Below are 7834 nucleotides of genomic sequence, written 5' to 3'. Positions count from 1 at the left end.
CAAGTCACTTAATCCTCAGTGGCCAACAGATCAGACTGTGTTTGTACTTGGCAGATTCCAGGTGTGAACTGTGAAGAACAGAGCATTGCTCTTGGTGAAAAGTCCCTGGATGAGTAGAATTAGTAAACAGTGCTATCGCCCTAACACATTCAGACCTCTGACATTGTAATACATTTAAGTCACAATTCTTTAACATACTTTAGTTAGGTCAGTCCATTTACATGTATAATGAAGTCATTGCAATATTGTTATTATTGATGTATTTATAAATATTTTAATTGTAATTTTTTTACACAGGCAACAAGTGATGTTAACCTTAAAAGGGAAGCAATCCTCAAGGCACTTTTCATCCACCTTGGTGAGGATGATGGACATCTCATTCGGGAGTATATGGTGAGTCATTGTAATTGCATTTGCCAGTCACATGTAGTGTTTTAAGATCCTAGTGTCAGGCATCAATTTTAGATAATTATTTTTTACCTTATAAGAAGCATGAAGGTTGAGCATATTTATATGTATGAATGTTGATATTCATCAACAGACTAAAGCATTTCAAACCATCACCTTGTTTCTTTATACGATGAGGTTGGCTTTATTCATTGTTTTTCTTATTGTCCAATGGAAAGACCATAATCAACAATGTCTTAGTCCACCTGTCAATCCTCTCTGACTTCTGACACTCATCACCAAGCTTATTGGGTCGTACGTAAATCTTTAAAACACCTCACACATATTTAGTTTGATTCAGAAATATATATAGTATGACCAGCTTTGTTTTAAGGGATTAATAGGTATGTGAGCAATATTACAAAAAATGTATAAGATAAAGTATGTCTTTAAAATTACATATATTGAATGAATACATGTTTTTTCTTGAAATATACAGGACATCGGAGGAGATGACGTCACCAGAGACCTGCAGAAATCTACCATGGGCGTATACGTCATCAACAAGGATGGTGGAGAACCTGGACATTATGACGACGTTGGGATTTTTGTTGAAGGACTAATCATTCTGGACAACATTGGATCTGTAGCCCGAGCTTGTGCCATCATGCTGGGAGTCATCTATACACTGAACATGGAGCTAAGGTACTACTATGAATTCATTCAGAAAGTGCTCTTGCAAATGGATGGTGAAAGGCTTTCCCCCAAAGTCCTTGGACTGAAGAACAAGATACATGCTGGACTGTAGGATTTCTTCAGCCGCTCTTGTGAACCGATGCCACTAAAGCATTACAAAAACACCAGTCAAACCTCAAAGGTTGGGAGAAGAATGTGGAAATGTTGATGGACTTAGAAGACATGTATTAATGTGTGGAAGGTTATATTCTCCTCAGCTGTTTAAGTCACATGCTTTATGTTACGTCAGGATTTATTCGCTGTCTGTTTCCACTGCACTTTGTTGCATTTCGTTTTTATCGAAACGGCAACTTTTTCTACCTTAGCCAAGCGTAAAACATTTTATTTTTTATATTGGCATTTTAAATCTAGTTCTGGAGAAGAATGTGAACATATTACATGTATTAATGTGTGGAAGGTTATATTCTCCTCAGCTGTGTAAGTCACATGCTTCATGTTACGTCAGGATTTATTCTCTGTCTTTTTCCACTGCACTTTGTTGCTGTCATGGCCTCCACCTCTGCCTAGTCTGTCTCTCCCCCGTGCGTGCCAATCCAATCACCTCTGCTATAAGACTCCGGCCCTGACTCCTCCACTTCGCCATATCGTAGACTCTGTAACCACAGTCAGTCACGTCTCCTGTGCCTGCAGCTTCAAGCCAGCCTGACTCCTATCCTGTCTCCAGACCACCTCCAACGTTGGACCCTGTCCCGCTCCTCCAGGCTCTTCTCCCTGCACTCTCCAACCTGGTCAGACCTCCGTTTCCTTGGACTCCGTCTAGCTTCCCTGGCTCAGACCCCCCTGCCCAGTAATATTCAATAAACGTTATTATTGTGCTTGAAACTCCTGCCTCCTGTCTCTGCTCTGCTCCTGGGTTCCCTGCTAGCCTTAACAGTGGCCAGATTGTACTGTTACTGTTAACGTTTATTGAATATTACTGGGCAGTAGGCAGGGGGGTCTGGGCCAGGGAAGCTAGACTGAGTCCAAGGGAGAGGGGAACGGAGGTCTGACCAAGTTGGAGAGTGCAGGGAGAAGAGCCTGGAGGAGCGGGACAGGGTCCAACGTTGGAGGTGGTCTGGAGACAGGATAGGAGTCAGGCTGGCTTGAAGCTGCAGGCACAGGAGACGTGACTGACTGTGGTTACAGAGTCTACGATATGGCGAAGTGGAGGAGTCAGGGCAGAGGTGATTGGATTGTGGATGCCACACACACACGGTGGAGGCCATGACAGTTGCATGTTGTTTTATTCGAATCAGAAGATGTTTCGTGTAAGACACATGCTTCATGTTACCTCATTTTGTACAAGATAATAAAGTAAGAGTATGTATCAAATATGTTGTTTGTTTTTATTTTAATATATTGAAAGTTAACATAGTAATAATGGCTGAAAATGTTTAATTAAATTCAACTTAATTTTTGTATGAAGAAATTAAACTATTGAATTGATCTGAATGTACAAAAAGAAAAAAGGTTACTGTTACATAATCCATTTTAGTATACTTAACATGGGTTTAGTGAGTAAATTCTACTCGGAATAGTTGAGGTGAAAATTATCAGTATAATTAAATTGAAATTACTCAAAAATAATAAGTACAGTGAACTTAAAAAAAAAAATCTGGATTTAGATAACTTTCTTTCGTGCAACCACTTACCTTAATAAAATTAAGTAAATTCAACATAACAATTTTTTCAGTGTATGTAGTGTAGTCTACTTTAAAGAGTCCTCTCCTGCTGATGTTCAGGTGTATATCAGTATGTAGTGTCTCTACTTTAAAGAGTCCTCTCCTGCTGATGTTCAGGTGTATATCAGTATGTAGTGTCTCTACTTTAAAGAGTCCTCTCCTGCTGATGTTCAGGTGTATATCAGTATGTAGTGTCTCTACTTTAAAGAGTCCTCTCCTGCTGATGTTCAGGTGTATATCAGTATGTAGTGTCTCTACTTTAAAGAGTCCTCTCCTGATGATGTTCAGGTGTATATCAGTATGTAGTGTCTCTACTTTAAAGAGTCCTCTCCTGCTGATGTTCAGGTGTATATCAGTAAGTAGTGTCTCTACTTTAAAGAGTCCTCTCCTGCTGATGTTCAGGTGTATATCAGTATGTAGTGTCTCTACTTTAAAGAGTCCTCTCCTGCTGATGTTCAGGTGTATATCAGTATGTAGTGTCTCTACTTTAAAGAGTCCTCTCCTGCTGATGTTCAGGTGTATATCAGTATGTAGTGTCTCTACTTTAAAGAGTCCTCTCCTGCTGATGTTCAGGTGTATATCAGTATGTAGTGTCTCTACTTTAAAGAGTCCTCTCCTGCTGATGTTCAGGTGTATATCAGTATGTAGTGTCTCTACTTTAAAGAGTCCTCTCCTGCTGATGTTCAGGTGTATATCAGTATGTAGTGTCTCTACTTTAAAGAGTCCTCTCCTGCTGATGTTCAGGTGTATATCAGTATGTAGTGTCTCCATGCTTTAATGTTCAAAAAGCTCTTTATTTTTCTCATACTGTGCTTCAGCACCTCTTTTCACCCTCTGTCTGAAACCAGAGCCCAGTCAGCTCTGATTGGTTAGCTGGATGGCTCTGTTGTGATTGGTCAACCACTTAGAGATGTCCCGCCCCTCAGCCTATCAAGTCTGAGTGCTAGCTCATAGATGCACGAGTACTAAATAAACAAACGTAAAAACAGAACGCTTCTCATGACCATTTCTTTAATGCAGTTCAGAAACCTGTTTTCACATTGGTGATCTCAACTTCTCTTTTTTATTATTATCAATGCAGGGTGGGGTCTGGTGCCCTGCTCAAAGGCACTAAAAAACCCCGGCAGTGCCCAGGAGGTGAACTGGTAACTGATACTTTGTCCAGTCTAGGAACTGGCGCCCCTTTCATTTCCAATCCCTACAGATTGATATGTTGGCCCCCCAAAAGAAACAAATAAATAAGTTAACCTTCAAGTGTCCTGCCCCCCAGGGGATTTCTCAGTGTCATTGTCCTAACAAGGGGGTTCAGGCCTCTTCAAGTCTTTCCAGTAATCCACCAGCTGTTTTGGAGACCCCAGGATGTAAGTGATGATCTTGGAGTATTCGCAGCGATTAAACTTTGTGTTATAGGCCTTGAACTTGGACGGATTCGGGGGAGATTGGGGAGAAAGTCCCAGCTTTTTCATGCAAGCTCCAACATAAGCATCCTCTATGTTAAAGTAATTAATCGATTTTGAAGCCTCCACAATCTTCTCGGGAAGATCGTTGGAGAACACGTATCCCATGCCCAGAGTGTAGGTGGGGTATAAAGGCTCCGGGTACATCTCCACAGGGACGTACCACTTGGAGTTCTTTGAGCGGATGACCGGCCTGTTCCACATGAGCATCCCGGTCAGGTAGTTCAGCTTGGGGATGTCCGGCTTCTGTAGCATCATCACTAAATTGTCAATGTTCAGGAACATGTCCGAGTCCACCTTCATGGCGTACGCGGCTTCGGGGCAGCGAGTGGCCAACCAGTCCATGATCACCATGGTTTTGATGGTCAGATTGAGGTAAGTGTCCAGGGAAGTCGCTCTGGATCAAGTCGTGGTGGCAGTCGGTTCTCCTGTTGGAGCTTTCTCCTGCAGCGCATCCACATCGGCTCCTCTATAGAGGCCCAGCATGAACAGGGTGAGCACCACATCCCCCTGAACCTCGCTGCTGTTGCCCCACGTCTGCCGGATGGCGTTCCGAGCCGCCACGTTCTTAGGTGCCACTGGAACCATCAAGACCAGGAAGGGGGTCTTGGTCTTGCACACTTCTTTGTTATCCATTACAAAGTGGTAGTTACGTGGGTAGGCTAGATGGAACTGGAGAGCCTTGGGAGGTACGGTAGGAGGTAGAGTAGTTTGTTCTGTGGTTTCATTTAGTTGAACTCTGTCTTTCAATCGGTCACGGTAAAGAGGAGGCCGATGAACCGGATTTATAAAACCTCTGGTAGTGGTCTTTGAGTGGAAAGCTGGACCACCATGACAGGGAGTTGCTGGAACAAAAGACAATCAGCACCAGACAGAACAGGAGCAGGAAGCAGGGCTTCTTCAGTTGTCTAAAAAGAGAGGAAATGAAAGTTAAAACATGTGGGAACTTATTTGGGGAACTGGGCTACATCTGGTTTTATCTGCATTTGGAAAATTGGTACCAAGAAGTTACCATTTTAGAGATTTTCCATTTTCTAAAGAATTCAGATTTATTTTCTAAAATATTCAGATTTCTTTTAATTGTATTTAGATTACAAAAATTCAGATTTTCTCTTTTTTTATTGAAAATCTCTAAAACGGTACCTTGTTGTAATTGTAATTGTATCGGTGCTTCGAACTAGAATGAACTGATGATTACTTGTGGTAGTTTCATACTCAGAGCAAAGGAAAGACACACAGTAGCTTTAAATTGAGTGCAAAAACATACGGCTACAGTACCATTGAGATAAGATAAGGTGAGCTATAAATCGTATCAATACAGCAACAGGAAGCAGAATGAAAGAGGAACATGGAGGCATTGCCGAATGAGCCGACATCAAGCACAGTGTCAGGGGAGTCAACCGTAACAACCAGGAAGAGAATCAAAATGACTACAAAAAGTCTGAAAATGTCCAGAAAAAGACACAAATGACTACAACATGAGCCAATATGACTGCAAAAAGTTTCAAAAAGTTTCAAAATGACCACAAAAAGACCACAAAATGACCACAAAAAGACCACAAAAACACCACAAAAAGTCTCAAAATGACTCCAAAAAGACCACAAAATGACCACAAAATGACCACAAAAAGACCACAAAAATTCTCAAAATGACCACAAAAAGTCTCAAAATGACCACAAAAAGTCTCAAAATGACCACAAAAAGACCACAAAATGACCACAAAATGACCACAAAAAGACCACAAAAATTCTCAAAATGACCACAAAAAGTCTCAAAATGACCACAAAAAGTCTCAAAATGACCACAAAATGACCACAAAAGACCACAAAAAGTCTCAAAATGACCACAAAATGACCACATAAAGACCACAAAAAACCACAAAAAGACCACAAAAAGACCACAAAATGACCACAAAAAGTCTCAAAATGACCACAAAATGACCTCAAAATGACCACAAAATGACCACATAAAGACCACAAAAAGACCACAAAATGACCACAAAAAGACCACAAAATGACCACAAAAAGTCTCAAAAAGACCACAAAATGACCACAAAAAGACCACAAAAAGACCACAAAAAGACCTCAAAATGACCACAAAATGACCACAAAAAGTCTCAAAAAGACCACAAAAAGACCACAAAAAGACCACAAAAAGACCACAAAAAGACCACAAAATGACCACAAAAAGTCTCAAAAAGACCACAAAAAGACCACAAAATGACCACAAAAAGTCTCAAAAAGACCACAAAAAGACCACAAAAAGACCACAAAAAGACCACAAAAAGTCTCAAAAAGACCACAAAAAGACCACAAAAAGACCACAAAAAGTCTCAAAATGACCACAAAAAGACCACAAAAAGACCACAAAAAGACCACAAAAAGACCACAAAAAGTCTCAAACAAATGACCACAAAATGACCACAAAAAGACCGACAAAAAGACCACAAAAAAGACCTCAAAATGGACCACAAATGACCACAAAATGACCACAAAAGACCACAAATGACCTCAAAATGACCACAAAAAGACCACAAAATGACCACAAAAAGTCTCAAAATGACCACAAAAAGACCACAAAAAGACCACAAAATGACCACAAAAAGTCTCAAAAAGACCAAAAAAGACCACAAAAAGACCACAAAAAGACCACAAAAAGTCTCAAAAAGACCACAAAAAGACCACAAAAATGACCACAAAAGACCACAAAATGAACCTCAAAAAAGACACAAAAATGACCACAAAAAGACCACAAAAAGACCACAAAAAGACCACAAAAAGACTACAAAAAGACCACAAAAAGACCACAAAATGACCACAAAAACACCACAAAAAGACCACAAAATGACCACAAAATGACCACAAAAAGTCTCAAAAAGACCACAAAAAGACCACAAAAAGACCACAAAAACCACAAAAAGACCACAAAAAGTCTCAAAAAGACCACAAAAAGACTACAAAAAGACCACAAAATGACCACAAAAAGACCACAAAACGACCACAAAAAGACCACAAAATGACCACAAAAGTCTCAAAAGACCACAAAAAGACCACAAAAACCACAAAATGACCACAAAAACACCACAAAAAGACCACAAAATGACCACAAAATGACCACAAAAAGTCTCAAAAAGACCACAAAATGACCACAAAATGACCACAAAAAGACCACAAAAAACCACAAAATGACCACAAAAAGACCACAAAAAGACCACAAAAAGACCACAAAAACCACAAAAATACCACAAAAACCACAAAAAGACCACAAAAAACCACAAACCACAAAAAGACCACAAAATGACCACAAAAACCACAAAAAACCACAAAAAGACCTCAAAAAGACCACAAAATGACCACAAAATGACCTCAAAAAGACCACAAAATGACCACAAAATGACCACAAAATGACCACAAAAAGACCACAAAATGACCACAAAAAGACCACAAAAAGACCACAAAATGACCACAAAAAGACCACAAAATGACCACAAAAAGTCTCAAAATGACCACAAAAAGACTACAAAAAGACCACAAAAAGACCACAAAATGACCACAAAAAGTCTCAAAAAGACC

The 7834-nt window shown here is 40.0% G+C and overlaps 1 pseudogene; it reads right to left on the bottom strand.

Annotated features, from left to right (window-relative positions):
- Window positions 1-3801: 3801 nt before the first annotated feature.
- Window positions 3802-5106, bottom strand: LOC117484579 (annotated as a pseudogene).
- Between the last annotated feature and the right edge of the window lie 2728 nt (window positions 5107-7834).

Source organism: Trematomus bernacchii, unplaced genomic scaffold (assembly GCF_902827165.1).
Source record: "Trematomus bernacchii unplaced genomic scaffold, fTreBer1.1, whole genome shotgun sequence".
Lineage (NCBI taxonomy): Eukaryota > Metazoa > Chordata > Actinopteri > Perciformes > Nototheniidae > Trematomus > Trematomus bernacchii.
Note: the sequence above shows the minus strand (reverse complement) of the source record. Positions and strands in the feature narration are given on the sequence as shown.